The following is a 20,246-nucleotide window of genomic DNA, read 5'->3' as shown; positions in this document are numbered from 1 at the left end:
GGAGAGGAGAGGGGAGGGGAGGGGAGGGGTGAGGGGGACACGTGGTTGGTTCATCACCACAACCCTCCCTCCCTCCCTGCCCATCCTCTCTCATGCAAGAGCCAGAACGAGGTCCCATTTACCTTCTTCCCCCAAATACTTCCTTGTTGACTGGCTCATCTTTCTCAACCTACACAAATGTTTCCCAAACCTACCCCCGTCTCCATTCCCCAGACAACTCCCCATCATGTCCTCTGAAATTGAGGTCACTATCAGACTTATCCACACAAAAACTGAACTAAATATATAAGCCTAAAATCCAACAGGACTGCCAGCCAACAATATGATAGTTAGGTTAGTGTGCCGCCGAGTTCAGGATTCCAAACCACCACTGCGGTACGTCAGTGTTGGTATGTGTACAGTGTGCCCTTGAGACTGACAGAGAACCTCATGAAAAGAAAATGACCAAACCTTACTGCCCAAGCACCCAGGTTGTCATGGCTTCACCATAAACTGAACTGCCAGCTTATTCCTTTTTGTTTTCCTCATTTGTTTCTCTTTGCTGTTTCGTATTGAGGTAGGTAACTTCACCCTTTCTTTTTTCCGTACAGGGAAGCTATCCCTATCAGTAGGGCCATAACGGTTGCTGAATTCTGCTTTCAAAGTCTAGTTGCAGCCAGGGTTACAATGATCATCAATAATAATCATAATAACGAAGCGCTTTTCTTTCTGATGGGACGTGTTTCATCCCATATTAGCAACAGAACCAAACATGCGGTTAACGACGGCTTACTTCAAACGTAACACACACACACACACACACACATATATTATATATACTATATATATATCTATATATATACATACATACATACGATCATACACACTACATACATACATACATACCATACATACATACTACATCATACATCATCCATAAAACTATACATATAACATATACATATACATATACCCATATACAGATGTTATATATATATATATATATAGATATATATATATATATATTACATGTATGTACACACACATGTATATATATACATATGTATATATACATATATACATATACACACACTATATATATAAAAAGAGAGAACAGAGTATGCATGAAAGGGATGAAACAGTCTGCAAGTGAAATGAGGGACTGTGTTTCAAATGTATTGCGACATTCAGGACACCCGCTTATCAATTAGTGAATGACCATAAAAAAGCAACTAACACTGAACAGGTTGAATAGATTAAGTTCACTTACACACGATACTTAGCCAAGTATATGGTTCTGAAGCATGGTACCGACGCTGTGCTCAGAAACTGCTTGTGTAGACAGAAACGCTACGAGTGAGCTGAATATCTGTAAGGTTCGACACCATACCCCGACACTGATCACCAAAACTATATTTGCCTACATTTAGTGTATAAGAACCCTTAGAACTCTCACATACTATTGAAAGGAACATTATAAATTTCATTATAATGTACTAAGGATATGGGTACTATATCTCTTCCTTGATATCAAGGAGTCAAAAGACAATTACCATTCAGTGTCTTCACTTGATGGAATGTTAAGAAAGCATCACTAATCACAATCCCACAAACAGACAAGCTCGTCACACTTTTGTATCAACTGCAGTCGAGTTCTATGGTCCATTCAAATGAGGAAACTTCTTACTCCAATATGGTCAGGCTTAGGAAAAAACACTACCCAATATCAATGATAATTGATGAACACTGGCAAATACATGCACGATTTTGTGTTAAGGGAAATTAGCTAAACTGAAAGATAGCAGCATAAGAGTTTTTAGGACTTTCTGGAACAGTTTGTGCTTTGGTATCACAAAACTACACTGTCATTTTCCCATATACTTGAAGTTACCATGTTCTATAACCATAAATGACCACTCGCCAAAATACAAAGCCTCAAGTCATAAAAGAATTCCCAGTGACATCTGAAAATTTAAGAGATGTGTCACTAACAAAAATTTGATAAACAGCAAGCGTAAACTTATTAACACCCTGTTACCCAAAAGCGCAACTTCCCTGTCTTTTAACTAAAGCTCAGTGCATAGGGTAACACACAATACAGAGCAAATTAGAATAAAGAACACACCATGCAAATATCTACTGACAATGCACACATTAACTTACCTTGTGAGGGATCAGCTGATGACCCTAAAATTTGTGTTCTCGCTTAGTTCACCAATTATCTGCAAGGAAAAACAAAAACAAATTATATACAAAACAAAGCTTATGAAATAGCATTTACTAATACTATAAGGTTACATGGATAATTTTTTCAATTACAAAGGAAAACATCATGGACTGTAACACCAACAAAAAACTAAATGACAGAAGTAAAACTTATACAGACATGCCTTTGGCAAAAGTGGGAGCGGCCACTGAAGCCTGGTAACAATGCAGTTGACTAATACCAATTAAGTTTTTATGTCCTAAGATCGGTAAAAATGATACAGAATTTGAGAATTATTCCCCAAAAGGAGAACCACCCATTAGGTTTAAAGACCATGACTGCATTCCAGTCACATGCATGAGTACAGCAAGGATGAATCCAATAATCACTTGTACAGCCTGGCCTACATGATGTCAAGGTTGACAGGGATCTATACTAGTTTGCCTTGCTCTAAGAAAATTAAGAGAAGCCTATGTTTACACATTATAGGAATATCAGTTTGGAAAGTAACAATATCATCACAATCAGGTCCAAGGATGACAATGCTTCATCAACAAACCCTGGCTGAAATGTAGAAGGAAATGAGCCACATACACTGACAACTAAATATCAGTCAAGATAAGATGCTCTGCTTTGTACCCACTCTGTACCTGGCCAGAAGAGCAAGTACATAAAGACTATGGGCTGGAGAGAGCCAGTCCCCCTTTATTCACTATCCCCAGGCAAGATGCTTCCCCGTCCAATGGAGCTAAGACTGCTATACTATGTATAGCGTACTGGGCAGCCCAGTTGAAGCTCTTCATGAGAAAGATGAGCTCAAATGAGCTTGCCTCAATGGAGATAAACTAAAATGTCTGCAGTCTGCTAAAAAAAAAAAAAAAAAAAAAAAAAAAGTGCCTTCAACCAAAGAGATAACCCTCTCATAACATCAGTGATGGCTACACAAGTACACACACACAGCCTTTCAAAAATAGGCTCTCTTTCACAGATCTGCTGGACAGCCCAACCAAACAAAGCAAATTCATGACTTTATGGTACTTCAGATGATGGAGTAGTGTCGTTCATAGGGATACCTCTCTTGGTGCCTTTATGAAAAATTTCCAGCAGACCAATATCCAGTTGAAAATAAGACAAATAAACTCACTGGAGAAAGACATGGACATAAATTGTCAATCCTCCAATGCATCCCATGGGTCAAAGACCAGAGAGCAGAGCACTGGAGGCATCCTATTTAGCCATGGTTAACAGATTACTCAAGTTCTTCAAAACACTTGCACGACTGTTTCAAGTGCAGATCTGCCTACATAATACATACATAACTAACCCAACCACCTTAGAAATGTCAGTCTTCCCCAAAAAAACACCTTAGACTATGTGTTGAACTAAAGAATAACCACATTGATGTTTGATGCAAATTCAAAGCCAGACACTCCATGCCTCCTACTTTGGTTAACAAGGAGACTCCCTCTCTACAAAGCTAATCCAAGGACATGAGGAGCTACCTGATCCAAAGATCAGAGTCCACCTCCTTTCAAGGCAAACTTATTTATTATGAAGCTTATGGGGATACCTGCACTGCACTTCAAGGAGGATGCCAGGTGCCAAGGGAGAGCCATATGACATTACAAAAGGGACTCTCAACCACAGGTCATTACTAACCCACAGGCAAGGGACTCTTGGGCATTACTGCATCCACAACAAAATTGAGGAACTGTGCATCAAAACAGGAAGAAAGAGATGCACCAAGCTGCTCCCGCTCAGCAGACCGTAACAATGTTCAGCCTGGGCTAAATGAATTATGAAATTTAGGAAATGAAGCAAAGCACTGAGCTCTTTCAGCACTGAAAGCAGTGAAGAGAGAGATAGGAGAGGTTGGACAGCACAGGCAGACCCCGGTTATCAGTGGGGGTTCCGTTCTTGGCAGGGTGCTCATAAGCAAAAACTGCCACTAACCGAAACGCAGCGATTTATGGCGCTTATGGTGCCGAGTTTCAGTTAATGGGGTCTCTGTTAAGCATGTTACAGTGCCATAACTATCATTGGCACCTTATGACAGCAATAACCAAAAATTGGCCCCGTTCTGGCGCCATAAATCGCTGATGCAACAGAGTCCGCCAATAACTGGGGACTGACTGTATATATACACTTACTAATAAGCATTCCAAAGGCCATTAAGTGCTTTTCGTAAACAACATTTAAACTGACGAAAGAACAGCGTTTAAAATTTTGTCCTAATTTTTGCAAGTGCTGTGCATACTGTAAGTGTTTCATTAACTTTTTTACTTGAAAAAATTAGGACAAAGCTGTGCTCAGCCACCCAACCACCCGCAAAAGTAGTGACATGTACCAGTGACAATGGTATAACGAATCCTCCACTATACCTTTTTCATATGGCTGTTTGACTTAAGGTTAAATGTCATTATATCTATCCTGGGTAATAAAATTTTTTAAGTAAGATAATATACTGTATGATATATAATTTTTTTTTTTTTAATTAGGTAAGGGGGATGGGTCTGTGTCAGAAATACATCATAAAGCACTACTTGTTTGAAACAGACTGAGGAATGGTAAGAAGTTGGTTTTTTTCTAGAGTAACAGCCTTATTTAAGCACACCTGTCAATTTAGTGTACTACCATAAATTAGGACAATTTACAGCTGTCAATTCAGTGTACAGTTGACCCCCATTATTCACAGATTTTTCTATGGATGTGTATATACTCATTTGCAGAAAATTCACCTATTCACAGTAGTATTTTTCACAGAAATAATCACAAATTACTGCATTTTCATATTTTTGTGACTAAATGCACTTTTTATGATAAAAATATAAAAAAAACTAAAGGAAAAGTATTTTTAGAGGGGTTTTAAATATTCACGGATACGGGAGTTACCGACTACCATAAATTAGGACAATGTTAGAAACACTCAGTGCTTTACGTAGTATCACTGAAATCCTCGAGTCAATTTAAAAGTTATGTAAAACACTTATGGCCCCTGGAATGCATAGTAGGAAACAACTAAGATCAAGTACAGTATTTTACAAGAATCTAAGGTAAAACGGATACTAATTCCACAGTTGCATTAAGATATAATAGTTGGAGAGTTTCGATGACAAAGTTAGAAGTAAGTGGGAATAGGGCTAAAGAAGTGGGTGCACCTTGAGGCTGGAAAGAGGCTACTAATAAACGTCAGTAATGCCTGCAATGTGGTGTACTGATGGAACTAACCCTGTACAGTGTTAAAACTATAACCAGTAACAGAACCAGCTAGGCTGGCCCCATTAACCAATCTAGTCAAGTTGGGGTGCACAGTAATGGGTCAGTGCTCAATGGTACTGAACCATGGGCAGTTGTATATAGTATCCCACATGGGAGAGGAATCATAGACAAGTTCAGGAAAGTGTGGTCTCTTCCTTTTTGCAACTTTGGAGAGGTGCAGGAAGGAAAGTAAGAGTTAGGGTTGGCCCTTCTCTCCTGAAAACAGTTGGCAACTGGCCATGAGCAGGTTCATGCACGAGGGATTGATAAAAAAAAATGACATGTCAACTAATAAAACGAATTCCCTTGCCCTGAACACAGTATGAAATGCTAGACCAGAATTAACACCTACACCGCAATTATAAGTCACTTCACCAAAGCCCCATCCACAAAAAGGCAATGATTAGGGGGTACCACGGTACATAGTACCTCCAGGCTTCCCAAGACAGACTCGACAACCTTAATCAAGTCAAGGAGACAGTAAAATACAAGATCTACACCTATCCTTCATTAGCCAGGACCATGACAGCCGCAGAGAACAGACAATGTACTACATTTATCGTAAACTGTTTCGTCATCCCAAAGATAATGTGTACCAAATAACAATCTACACTTCCAGTACTATGTAGACTGCAGGATTGTAGAAAGATTCCGCTTAAAAGCCAGTGAAGTGGCTACTGCCCTTATATCATGTGCTTTGACTTTTATTAAGGGGTACACTTTTGAATGTGATTCTACAATTACATCTTTTAAAAAGAAAGCCAAGGCATTCTTTACTAATGCATGCAAGGGATTTCTCACTGAACACAAGTTCTGAGAAGGGCCTATAATACCTTTTGTTCTTTCCAAATAACATTAAAGAGCTCTCACTGGACAGAAAGTACTGGACAGAAAGTACTGTCTTGGTCTGTTGGGCCTAGAATCTCTGATAAACTCTTGATCATAAACAAATGAGGCCAAGGTTTTGAGAAAGGTTCATTCTTTGCCAAAATACCTAATGTGAGTAAGCAAACTGGGTTTCCTTGAAAATCCCACTTTTTTTTATCAAGGGCTTGTACTTCACTTATCCTTTTAGCTAAAGATAAAAAAAATATCTTTCTTGTCAGGTCTCAAAGGGAGGAGAGTTCAATGCCTCAAAAGGAGAACCTGAAAGCCATTTAAAGATAATATCTAATTTCCAGGATACTGAAGATATTTCTCTGTTTTGTCATGTCCAATGACTATTAAATCTGAAATGTCCTGGTTTGCCAACAAGTCGATACCTCTACAGCATTGACCTGTAACCTTTAATGGTTGGAGTAGCTAATCCATTCATAAACCTTATATAAGAGTAAAAAATCTGCAATCTCCGCTATAGTGGTTTCAGGAGATATATTACTTTCTCAGCACAATGTTCTGAAAACTGACCACTTTGCTTGGTATAGATCTGTTGAAGACTGGCACTTACACTTAGCAATTGCTTCTGCAGCTTTTCTTGTAGACCCTTCCCTCTGACATGCTTCCTGACAGTCTGAAGCCTGTCAGATCGAGAGTGGATAACCCTTGATAGAATCGAAGGAAGTGTGGCTGTTTGAGAAGCTTTGTTTTCTGAGGTAACAGCCCGGGGTAACCTACAAGCAGATTGGTATTAGTTATGGAAACCAACTCTTCTGTGGCACCAGAAGAGAGCTACTAATGTCATTAAGATTTTGCGGTGGGATATGAATTTGTTCATTACTGCTCTTACCATACTGAATGGGGGCAATGTGTACACATCTAGACTCTACCAGTCCTGGAGCATGGCAACCATTACCTATGCCAGACGGTCCAGGACTGGTGAACAATAAAGAGGGAGTCTATTTCTTGATGTCCCCAGGTCGGTGCATACCCATGGATTTAATGACCACTCATCGGTAGGACTTACTTGTGGTGGCTTAATTTGTCCACTAGAACATTTAATTTTCCTTGGATGAATCAAGTGAGTATTATCATCCAGTTGCTCTCTGCCCACAACAGTAGCTCTCTGGCTTCTTGACAGAGAGAAAAGAAAAGTTCCTATGTGATTCCTTATGTAGACTAACGCTGTCATGTTGACAAAGTGAGCAGTTACTATTTTGTTGTGTGTCAGGGTTGAGAATGCTTGAATGGCTAGACATATTGCTCTTGTCCCTTTCACATCAGCAAATGTGCATTCAATGACTGTGCAGTGGTAAGTTGAGGAAAGAGAACTCTGATCTATAGATCAGGAAACCAACCTACTCCACAAATGAGTCTTGTGTCCTAACAGAAAAGCCTCTCCAACTTTGCCTGGTGTGTTTTCATATGAAAGGGACTGTTGGGCCCACCCAGACCTGCTATAAACTAAGGAGGCTCTCATTGAAGTGGATTGAGAAGACGACAACTCTTTCAGAAAATCTTGACAGGTATCACAAAATGACTATTTTGGGCACAGAATTATCAAGAGACCGAAGATTTGGTTACAGTGAACAGTTGATGTTCACTTGCCTGGAAGGTACTGGATCCCACTTGTTATACTGAGCAGGACAATACTAGTACTGTTCCATGACCAGAAGACCAGCCATGGGCACACCCACAGAGGGGATGAACATAGTGGGATTAAAAATTAGAGGGCAACACTCCACAAGCAGGATTGTGAATCCGGATATCCAGACCACCCACAGTCATCCTTTTCTATGGACAGCCACTCCTCACAGATGTTCATGAGAAAACTCCTTAATGTCCAGGTTTTTATCTTGTACTTACAATGATCTGGATATGAGGGAGGCAAAGGTGAGGAGTAAGAAGCACCAATCAAGAATTGCTTCCTTACCCTAAAGGGCTTGACAACAAAGGACATCCTACATTAACCAAGGGTGTTGCAAAGGGCTAGCAATCAAATCACAAGTCACCCAATACTTTACATGGAGGCCAGTTTTGCAACAACACTCATCATAATAAAAATCTGTCACAAGAGCTAGAAGTACGGGGACATTGGTTAATCACAAACATAAGTAGAGTACATAAATATGATGACAGAATGACAACAAACATGTGTAGGAACAACAAATTTTACCATTTTCTTCATTTAAATGTGCAAATTTTACCATTTTCTTACCTACATTTGTTAAGTCATTAGATGTTTATGCAAAAATTAATCTTTCATTTGCATATTCTCTGGAAAGTCACACTTCCATTTATCAAAAATTGCAGACAAAATGAGATGGTACAGATGTGATTTCTGTATGCAGAGCAAGCAAGAGGGATGCTTGCAGACATGAAATCTGATTATTCCAAGAACTGGCACCAGCCTGGATGAAACCCAAAGACCATAACCAAACCTATTCTGAAGAATTCATAAAGCAATCAACATGCGAGACCCATAAACCCATAATATGTAACATAGCATGAGGCAGCTCCTAATGGAAATTGTGGATGATAAACAAAAGGATGAGCTTCTCAAATAGACGTATATATGGAAAGGGATGAATAAATGCGTAACTTGACAGGCTACTACGCACTTCCAGAATTTGGTCCTCAAGGGGAGCAATACCTGTGTTATTACTACTGGAGAAGGAACGCTCCACAGAAAACTGTGAAATGACAATTTGTCCAAAATTGCATTTTTCCTAACTATACAAACCTGAGGTCCTTTTACAATAGGAAGGTACTAGCGGCAGCTGGATAGGTCGTAAGCTTTCGAACAAGGGGTTCGGTAGTTAACTGCTTGTCCGACAGGCGCGCGCGCGCGACTGGGAGGTAAACAAATCACTTTTGCTTTTGGCCCAAGCAAAAACTGCAGAGTGAGGGGTGGCATGAGGTGGGGCTATGTGTAAAAGGACCTCAGGTTTGTATAGTTAGGAAAAATGCAATTTTGGACAAATTGTCATTTGTTCCGACACGGCATACAAACCTTCGGTCCTTTTACAATAGGAAGACTCACTTCTTGGTGGGTGGAATCTGAGTCTTTTGTGAACAGACTGGTGTTCGCCCAACCTTGGAAGCCTCCCTGGTCGTAAGAGCGAGGGAGGGATCCAAGCCTCTGTCCGATTGATCGGGGTGTGCACCGCAGGATCAATGGTCAGACCTCTGGACCAAGTACTAAGAGAGAGGCAAGCGTATCTCTTCGTACCAGCAATGTAAGAACTTGTTCCTGTACAGGAGCAAATATAAAGTCATGGATTTGACTCCTGTAGGCATCCACTTCCCCCCCCTTGTAGGAGGAAGTGGTGGATATTCTGCTCCTCTCCCTAGTGAAAGGGATAGGATGGGGCTCTGTCATATAGCTCACCGGCATCTCGTCCTTATCCAGCAGGGTGATGACCGTATCCCTCTACCCACAGGTAGAGGGGTAGAAAAAGATAGAAAGAGAAGCCAGTCACTTTCTCATTTACTATCTATTCATACAGTCACACCAGGACTCGATGCTGTTCAGCCTGCTAGGGTCTGGGTTAGCTAGACGACGTGTTGAGCAGCCACCACGGGTCCTAAGGAAACCGATCCAAGGACCTGTGGGCAATATCCAAAAGGTATAAGGAAGGCGCCGGTGGTCTGGTTGTACCAGACCCCTGCCTTCCATACCTGCGCCACGGAGAAGTTCTTACGAAACGCCAACGAGGGGCCAATACTTCTGACTTCGTGAGCTCTCGGACGGGATGTACGGATGTCGTCACTACCATCAGCCTCATACGCCCTCCTGATGACCTCACGCAGCCAGGACGAAAGAGTGTTCTTTGATACTTCTTTCTTGGTGACCCCGGTGCTAACGAAGAGGCGTCGACACTCAGGCCCGAGGTGTCGAGTTCTCTTCAGATAGCGCCGTAGCGTCCTCCCAGGACAAAGCAGCATCTCATCCGTATCATTATCGGCATGAAGTTCCCGTACTCTCTTCGCCGATGCCAGGTCCAGCAAGAAGAGGGGCTTGTGAGTTCCCTGGGTGGGCAAGACCTTTCGAAGCTCCTCCTAAGTAAGGAGATCTCGAACGAGTTCGAGATGTCCAATCCCGTCAGTTTCAGGACGAGCGTCAAGGCGGCTCTGTATCCTTTGACTGTGGGAACTGAGAGGAGCTTCTCTCGGCGAAGAAAAACGAGGAAATCCGCTACCTGCTGAAGAGTGGCTCTGAGAGGAGATAGGCCCCGTCTACGACACCAACCACAGAAGACGGCCGACTTCCCCTGGTACACAGCTGCAGAGGACTGACGGACGTTTCCAGCCATCTCTGTTGCTGCGCTACGAAAAAAGCCTCTCGTTCACAAGAGATGTTGGATAACAGCCAGCCGTGAGACGTAGGACTGGACTGCTCGGTGGTACCGCTCGACGTGTGGCTGGGCGAGAAGGTTGTGCCAAGGGGGAATCTCTCTCGGTTCTCTTGCGAGAAGAGCCAGCAGGTCCGGATACCAAATGGCCTGTGGCCATTTGGGAGCCATCAGGATCATCCTGAGATTCGGGGTGACCAGTGCTCGACTGATCACCTTGCGAATCAGGGTAAGAACGGGGGAAAGGCATAGGCGAAAAGGTTGTCCCACGGGTGTTGAAGAGCCTCCTCTGCAGCTGCCCATGGGTCCGGCACGGCCGAGAAGAACACCTGGAGCTTCCTGTTGTGCCGGGTGGCGAACAGATCCTCGACTGGTCGCCCCCACAGGTCGAAGAGCCTTTCCGCCACGTCCTGGTGTAGAGACCATTCGGTCCCTATCCCTTGATCCCGACGGCTGAGCGTGTCTGCTACTACATTCCTTCCCTGGAATGTAGCGTGCCGACAGCTCTATTGAGTGTGCCTCGGCCCACTCGTGCACCTGCCGAGTCAACTGGTACAACGGGAGAGACACTAGGCCCCCCTGTGTTTGTTGACGTAAGCCACCACCGTGGTGTTGTCGCACATCAACACCACTGAGTGTCCCATCAAGCGGTCCTGGAACTCTTGGAGAGCGAGGAACGCTGCCTTGAGTTTCAGTACATTGATGTGAAGGTGCTTGTCGTTCTCGTACCACACTCCTGAAGTCAGCAACTCTCCACGGTGTGCGCCCCATCCCTCGGTCGATGCGTCTGAGAGCAGCTGCATGTCCGGGGGGAGAGTGCGCAGAGGCACTCCTCTTAAGAGGTTCCTGTCGTCCAGCCACCAGGCTAGGTCCTGCCTCACCTCCTGTGTCAGTGACAATGGAAAGCTTGGGGGATCCGTCGCCTGTGACCAACTCTCCTTAGTCTCCCTGAAGAGACCGCAGGTGAAGACGCCCGTTAGGGACTGTCTTCCCGAGTGACGACAGGTGTCCGATCACGACTTGCCATCGCTGAGCTACCCGTTCCTGCCGAGACAGGAACTGGTTGGCTGAATTTGCTAATCCGCGATCTGCGGGGAAGACTCGCCCTGCTACCGTGTCGTGTCGATCAGCATACCCAGGTACTTCATCCTCTGCTTGGGCTCGAGATCGGACTTTTCGAAGTTCACAACGATCCCCAGATCGCGACAGAACTCGAGCAGTCGATCCCTGTCCTGTAGCAACTGCGAGCGGGAGCTCGCCAGGACTAACCAATCGTCGAGATACCCCATCAGACGTATCCCGTGCGAATGGGCCCAAGCAGACACCAGAGTGAACACTCGCGTGAACACCTGTGGGGCGGTTGAGAGACCGAAGCAAAGTGGCCTGAACTGGTACACCGTCCCGTCGAGGATGAAGCGGAGGTACTTTCTGGAGGACTGATGAATGGGTATTTGGAAATACGCATCCTTCAAGTCCACTGAAAGCATGAAATCGTTCTCCCTGATAGAGTCGAGCACTGAGCGTGCCGTCTCCATCGTGAACCGGGTCTGGCGAACAAACCGGTTCAGGGGAGAGAGATCTATCACCGGGCGCCAGCCTCCCGTAGACTTTTCCACCAGGAAGAGTCGACTGTAAAAGCCCGGTGATTGATCCGTGACGATTTCTACAGCTCTCTTGCTCAGCATGGTCTTGATCTCCTGTCTCAATGCTACGTCCTTCGATGCCCTGGAACGTACGCCTGCTGTTGGACCGGGTTGGAGGTGAGGGGTGACCGAGATTCGAAGGGTAATAGATCTCCCTCCCGAAGGACATCTACAATCCAGGTCTCGGCGCCGTAGCGCTGCCAAGTTGCCCAATGGCTGGCCAGGCACCCCCCTACTTCCGGCAGCAGGTGAGGGGGAACGCCGTCCCTAGCGTTTCCCCCCTTTCTTCGACTTCCTCCCAGAGCCTCCACGGGAGGAGGAGGGCTGGGAGGAGGGCTGGTTACGGCTCCCCTTACTAGAAGTCGAAGAAGACAGAGTCATTCCACGGGGCTTCGACGCAGCAGCTACCGTCTTAGCCACCGAGGAAGCGCTAGCCGAGCCGTTAGACTTGGCCGCAGTCCAAGGCTGCCCAGAGGCCTTCGAGACTGCCTGGTGAACCAGACGGTCACTGTCGTCAGTGCGCCGTCTGTCCACCGCAGCGTCCACCATCTCTCCTGGGAAGAGAGACGTGGAACTCCGTAAAGGTCCGTTGCGAAGTCCCAACGCCGCTTCACGCCCGGCCGCCCTGGAAACCCGAGTAAGGACAGCGTCCCTTCGTCGGAGAACCAGGTTGGCCCACAGGTTCACCGTCTGGTGGGCAAGGAAGGAGATGGCTCCTCCCCCAGACTGGCAAAAGTCTCCTGAAGGCCGAGTCATCTTCGGGAGAAATTCCCCCGGAGTTGGCTGCGACCTTAGATACTGTGAGGGACCACAGATCTAGCCAGGAGACGGCCTGGAAAGCTGCCATGGCGGTAGATTCCAGGCCGAATGTCTCTTGCTGCGAGAACCACAGGTTCTCGGACAGGAGCTGCTGCAGAGACACACCCGAAGTCAGCCTGGCTAACTCCGGGTTCACCTGTTTGGGCGGCATCGGGTCTTCAGATGGCACGTAAAAAACGCCGCTGTCGCAGCAGAGGAGGTGGAAGCAGCTTGCTCGACCTGACCAGACTTGAGCGAGCCGTCTTGTCCGGAGACAAGCGATTCAACCTGGTCCAGCACTGAGTCCGGCAGCTCAGAACGCGGCAAACCCACCGTCGGTCTGGGTTCCCTCTTCGGGCCCCAGAACGACTCGAGCCAGGACGTGGGCTCGGATGGTGGGAGCAGCGATCCTTCCGTGAGGTTTGTGCTGACGAATCAGCGCAATAACCTCGCAAAGTTCCTCTGGATCTCAGGAGTGACTGCTTCCTGCGGAGTTGGACCGTCCAGTCCTCAACAGGGGCAACTCCCGAGACCCTCCTCCCTCAAGGAGAGGAACAGCGACAGACCCCTCTCGGTCTGCTCCAACCACCTGTGCGTACGACCTGGCTGGTCCGAGAACCGTGCCTGGTACGTACGACGCCGTGGTGGGATCCTGAGGGGCGCACCCCTCACGATCACTCCTCAATACCTCGCCCCTCCCGGTGTAATCCGAGGAGGTTGAAGGTATGGAAGAGGCAGACCTGACGCTCCCTCCTCGCTCGCTGGCAGAACCAGCGGGCTTGGAAGACTGCAGGCGATCGCCAACCCGCCCGCGGTGGCGATCGAGCTGCAGACCTAGTCGAGCCGTCTCGCTGTGGAGAACGGCTGGACCGAGAACAGCGGCTCCGGTCTCGTGTGTCAGAGGAGCTGGTGCTGGTCGCCGTACCCGATCGCTCTCTGTGAGAGTGACGGTCAGGCGACCGGCGAGCTCCACTGTCACGGTGAGATCGGTGCGTATCCTCACGGTGCGTCAGTTCGCTGGTACCAGCCGTGGCTGGTGCCGGCGAACGGGGGGACCTCTTCCCCGCCTCAGCCCGTGGCCGGTCATGGACCGTCACGTCCGCCCGGGTAGCCAGCTGCTCGCCGCGAGAGCGAGAGCTGGTCTGGTGAGAGTCGCGTGAGCGGCTGTCACCAGTCTTCCGCTCCGTGCCGTGAACCTGACGCTGAGCGAACTCAGAGGTCTGGTTCCTGGCTGCACGGTCGCTGGTAAGCGACCGTACACTCGGTACCTCTCGCGAACGAGAGGCCGAGACGGACCCTGCTGCTGTGGCCGAACCACTGACAGCAGGTGAGGAAGTGCCGGTGTTAGCCGGCACTCCTCTGGTCCCCGTAGTCTTCTTCCTTGCGGAAGAAGAGACGGGTCCTGCCCCCGAAGGAGCTGGGTGACCAGCGGAAGAACCCCCTCTCACCAGCGAGACGGGCCCTTAAAGTTCCCGAAGGAGACTTCTTAGGGGGGGGGAGGCGACCTTCTTCTTCTTCGGCAGGGGAGCCTTAGAAGACGAAGGGGAAGAGGCGGCAGCCGACGACGAAGACGAAGAAGACGATGAAGACGACGACGACACCTTCCTCCTCTTCTTCTTCTTCTTCGTCAACCTTCTCAGGACCGACGTCAGATCTGTCATCCAGAGCGGAGCCGGGGCTGCTGTTGCCGAAGCAACAGGGCCCGGACGCACCTGTCCGAAACAGATCAGCATCGGGAGCAGCGGCGCCAGGAACAGGAACAACATCAGCAGGTGCAGGCATCACAGGAACGGCAGAAAACCGCAGGAGCAGGTACAGGAACGGCAGCAGTGGTCCACGTCACGTCCGTGGACAGCAGCTGGGCAGGTACAGCAGGTACGGCAGACTGTGTAGGGGCGGTCTAGATGGGCGGCGGACCAGCGGCACAGACATCCTAGGTACCGGTGGGAGGTCCAGGGGCGAGCTCTTCGGGCACACGAAGTCCGGTCGCGGCAGCACGGCAAACACAGGCGGCGGCATCACACTCCCCCGAGTTACGGCGACTGGCCCCTGCACCGATGTAGTGGGTGTCACAGAGACCGCGTGCTGGGTGTACACCAGGTGAGGAGGTGAAGCGTAGCCGGGTGTTGTAATGGTCGTGGTGGTGGTCGTGACCGTTGCATGGGTGACCGCCACGGAGCCAGCGAGATGGTAGAGCAGCCCCTGGACACTCGGCACGCCCTGCAGCCCCAACGATGCCCACACCTGTCCGAGGTCATCCTTCGCGGCAACCGCACCTGAGGAGGCAAAAGTCGGGTGATTAGGGGGATCCTCTACCCGTTCGCGCGAAGACGAACGGATAGAGGACCCAGAGTACAACTCGACGTCAGGGTATCTAGCGCCCTCCTCCACACTCGACAAGTCAGGAGAGGAGAAGGACCTAGAAACTCCCCCCCGAAGGGGAAGGCGCGAGACGTGGAAGTTGAGCGGGCGGCAGGAAAGAAGACGAAGTGTCCGTCACCAAAGGAGTCGCGGGAGAGCTTTCCGACGACTCCTTTGCAGGCCTTCGCTTCCTCCTGCCCTCATACAAAATCCACTGCGCCTCCGACCAATTAATAAACACATTACAAGGCTCGGCTCGGGAGCATTCGCGCCCCCGACACCGAGCACACAATATGAGGGTCTATCTCCGGGAAAGAGCGGAACTTCCCACATTTACGCCCTTCGGTACCCGGGCATAGTCTCCGTGGGGTAGCGAGGCGAGGAGATTCCATCATTAATTAATTGCAGTTCAATTAATATGAAAAGAGAGAAATGATTGTACTTACAATGAATTCTTTCATACACAAACACAACCATATACTCAAGAAAGCAAACGACAAGAAGCGGGCAGAGAGCGTCGAACACACACGTCCACTCGCTGTGAGGCCGAAAGCAAAAGTGGTTTGTTTACCTCCCAGTCGCGCGCGCGCGCCTGTCGGACAAGCAGTTAACTACCGAACCCCTTGTTCGAAAGCTTACGACCTATCCAGCTGCCGCTAGTACCTTCCTATTGTAAAAGGACCGAAGGTTTGTATGCCGTGTCGGAACAATGGAATGGCATATAAAATTCATGCCAAGAGCCAAGCATTGGGGCAGTCGAGGCCATTGGGTGATGAAAAGGGAAATTTGGAGTAAAACGTCTTAAAGGTGTAACGGGAGGAAAACTTTGCAGTTGCAGTGAAACAATCATTAGGAAAGGGTGGAAAGTAAGATGGAAGAAAAACTATGAACAGAGGTACAGTAAAAGGAATGAAGGGGGTTGCAGTTAGGGGCTGAAGGGTTGCTGCAAAGAACCTCCAGTAATGCCTACAGTGCACAGACAGCACTAACCCCTAATGTGACAGAAGATCATGAGAAAAAGACTCCCAATCAGAATAACAAGCCAGAAAGGATGGAGAGGAACAAATCAAAACAAAGTGAAAGAGGACTATCCTAGCCTGGCTGTCCCTTCATAAAGCCCTTACTGCCAACTTGAAGGTGAGGAGGACCCAAGACAAAAAAAGCATGCCAAGGAAAGGGCTTTCGGTTGATATTAAAGAAACTGCAGAACAGAACCATTAGTTGCTACAGGATTCCGACAGATTTGATGGAAGGTAATGTGTATATGTCCCAGATCACCAGTCCTCTTAGATAAATTGTGCACGACTGTCCCTCAACAAGTCCCCCTTTAGATGGAATTACCATCTTCAGTAAAGATGAACAGCAGCAGCTAAAGCATGGGAAAACTGCAGCTTCTGATGAGATACTAGGAATCTTTTACTATAACCCACAAAGCAACAACTATTGCATTTTTTCTTTTTTAAGTCTGTAAAGCCACACCCTAGGAAAAGAAAAGTTGTATACCATACTGTCTTTTAAGCACAACTTTCCAAAAAGACAGTTTTATCCTAATTACCACTGATGAGTATAGTCTAAAAAAAAAAAAAAAAAACAAGACCCATTTACTAGAAAACAAATACTATAGCGTGTTAAGACCCTCAGAATAGCATAATTGAATTATTCGCCAAACCTGGCACTCCTGATGTTTAAGAGTGAGGCACAAATTACTGCACATCCCTACAAGACAATTACCATATGAATAAAATATAAAATGAAAATAATTTACTACATAGACCATAATATACATTAATTCTATGTGATCCAAACCCTAGTCTGAACTCAACAAAATTATATACTTATAGGTCTACACAAAAACACGATTACAGTGTACAATCCTCAGAACATTTACAAATTCTTTAAAAGTACGTACATAAAAAAACACCAAGCTACCATGGCCCTTTCATATTTTAAAACATCAAACAAGTTACTTTTCCCTCTAGTCATGAGGAATATTTACCATACTGTATATCTGTTTTCACATATTACTATTACGTCTTCTATACTACACTCAAGTAGTTGGTCAACTGCTTCCCTTACGTCAGCATAAGCATCACATTTGTTTCATCTAAAATCCTGAGGTTGGTTCATAAAATCCTATCCAATAAACTTACCTCCACTAACATTCAAGACCTAACCTAGGCTAGTTCAACTTCCCATCCTTGACCCACAATTAAAATTCTGCTAAGCTATGTACAATAATTATACAGTAATACCTCAATCTTACGCGATTCGAGTTGCGCAAATTCACAATTGCGCTACTTTTCTTCAGAACCTAATTAATTATACATCAGTATTTCAGACATGCGAATGCAAACGCAACATTCTCTAACTGAAATGAGATCATTTTTATGGTTCATGTAGAAAGTACTATGTTTATTAATAATTTCCAATAATAATAATAATATTACTGTGGTACAAAATTCATGATAGTATTTTAAAGAAATAGGGGGAAAGAAGAGAGAAATATGTTGTACATATGTATGCATTCCTATATTTATATCAACCACTAATTTCTGTTTTTATGGGTAATGTTTTAAGCTAACTTTTAAATGAAATTACACACACTTAAATTGCATTTAAAAGTTAGCTAAATGTTTAGGGAGCATCATTAGGCACATATTTAGTGTTTAAACTCTAGAATTAAGCATTTATTATAATTTTAAGAGTGCCACACGTACGCAAAACTTCCCTTTGCGCGAGCGGTCTGGAACCTAACCTCGCGTAAGTTCAAGGTATTATTGTAAAGACAGGACAGAAATTACTTGCCTAAATAGGGCTGGCTATGCAGAACTATCCTGATAGGTTACACCTAGCCTAGTTTTAAGCCTGCCCTTACTTGCTTGGTAACTGAAGAATCTCTTTCCCAGCCTATTTCTCCAAGCTGATCGTGCGTAATATTGATACTCACCAGGAGGTAATCCATCCACCACTCAAAACCTGTTATTGTTACTCATATGAAGGTATCCACCCATTAGGGTTAATATACTAGGAACACAAGGGTCTAGGCCATTCTATGAACATTTTATCTACGCTAAGATATGAAATGGGGGCTAGACCTGGGTTTATGTACACTAAATGAGCTTTTGTATTCTCACAGAGAGACCACACACAATATGTAACTATAGTCTTCTGCCAGAAAGTTTTGGAGGCATAAAGAGGGCAGTAAATAAATGAAATAAGCAAGCAAATATTGTTAGGAGATGCCTCAAGTCCATCTGGAAAAGGGGGATGGTTTGTTTGTTTGTATGGTGTTTTTACGTTGCATGGAACCTGTGGTTATTCAGCAACGGGACCAACGGCTTTACGTGACTTCCGAACCACGTCGAGAGTGAACTTCTATCACCAGAAATACACATCTCTCACTCCTCAATGGAATGGCCGGGAATCGAACCCGCGACCACCGAGGTGAGAAGCAAACACCTAACCAACCACTGGGAGTTTTCTTCAGTCAGGCATGATGTGTGCTCTAAGTTAGGTCTGTTTTACATTTGTATTGCATTTCACTAAATGAGCAACAACCATGATGTCAGATTCTCATGCTTTTGAAAAAGACAGGTCAGGATAATGGAAATCTAACTTTCATACCGAGACCTCTGGCTATACAAGACAAAATCTCATCAAACTTCTCTCAAATTTATATATGAAGATACAGATTTACATTAAAAACCCACTTATTTTTTCAGGTGAGAAGGGTGCTCTACCTTAAAAGTCCTTGGTAATAATTTTTTTTTTTGTGCTGCAATGTAACTACTATAGTAAATTTACATCAACCGTGCATTTGATGTCTAGGCCAGTCCCTTATGACGCTCCTGATTGGGTATTGATAAGCCAATCACAAGGGTGGAAATTCTGTCTCTCTCTCACTCAATCTCTCTCTCTCTCTCTCTCTCTCTCTCAAGAGTTCACATGGGTACGATCTACATTCCACCTCTCCTGAGGGATACCTCTTTCAGGAGAGGTGGAACATACATCCTGCCTAGGATGTGAACTTTCGAGTGTTTCCAGCCCAGTGATTAGCTTATCAATACCCAATCAGGAGCGTCGTAAGGGACTGGCCTAGACATCAAATGCATGGTTGATGTCAATCTACTATAGTAGTAATATGCACAGTAGTACAGTTTTCTTCAGAGCTGAACCTTCATTTGTCAGTCTGCTTTCAGTGATCATGCTTCTTTTGCAGTCAATTTTTTAAATATGATATTATTATGATACAATAAAGTTTGTTCATACTTACCTGGCAGATATATATATAGCTGTATTCTCCGAAGTACGACAGAATTTCAAAACTTAAGACACACGCAGTGGGAGGTCAGGTGGTTAGTACCCATTCCCGCCGCTGGGAGGCAGGTATCAGGAACCATTCCCATTTTCTATTCAGATTTTCTAGTGCCACTGTCTCCTGATGGGAGGTGGGTGGGTACTTTGATTATATATATCTGCCAGGTAAGTATGAACAAACCTTATTGTATCATAACAATATCATTTTGTTCATGAAACTTACCTGTCAGATATATATACTATAGCTGAATCCCACCATTGGAGGTGGGAAGAGACAGAATAGGATTTTAGGAAACAAATTACATGCAGATGATTGACATCTTGGTTCCTTACCTGTTAGCATAGCTGACTTTGTGATTACTGTCACCTAAGTCTGCTTCTGCTTTACTAGTCTCTCCAGCAAGGTAGTGACCTGTATAGCTTGTGATTTCTAGATGATCTGTCAACGGGGGA

At 45.7% G+C, this 20,246-nt stretch overlaps 1 protein-coding gene across 2 annotated transcripts in view; it reads right to left on the bottom strand.

The window, feature by feature from the left end:
* The window catches only part of LOC135220600 (E3 ubiquitin-protein ligase HECTD1-like), a 294,889-nt gene that overhangs the window by 261,793 nt on the left and 12,850 nt on the right, over window positions 1-20,246 (bottom strand). For both annotated transcript variants that reach the window (XM_064257882.1, XM_064257881.1), the window contains exon 2: window positions 2,143-2,201. The gene's annotated coding sequence lies outside the window, so the exon portion shown is untranslated. The remainder of the gene's footprint in view (window positions 1-2,142; window positions 2,202-20,246) is intronic.

Source organism: Macrobrachium nipponense, chromosome 2, assembly GCF_015104395.2.
Source record: "Macrobrachium nipponense isolate FS-2020 chromosome 2, ASM1510439v2, whole genome shotgun sequence".
Classification (NCBI taxonomy): Eukaryota; Metazoa; Arthropoda; class Malacostraca; order Decapoda; family Palaemonidae; genus Macrobrachium; species Macrobrachium nipponense.
This window is presented reverse-complemented; position numbering and strand designations above follow the sequence as displayed.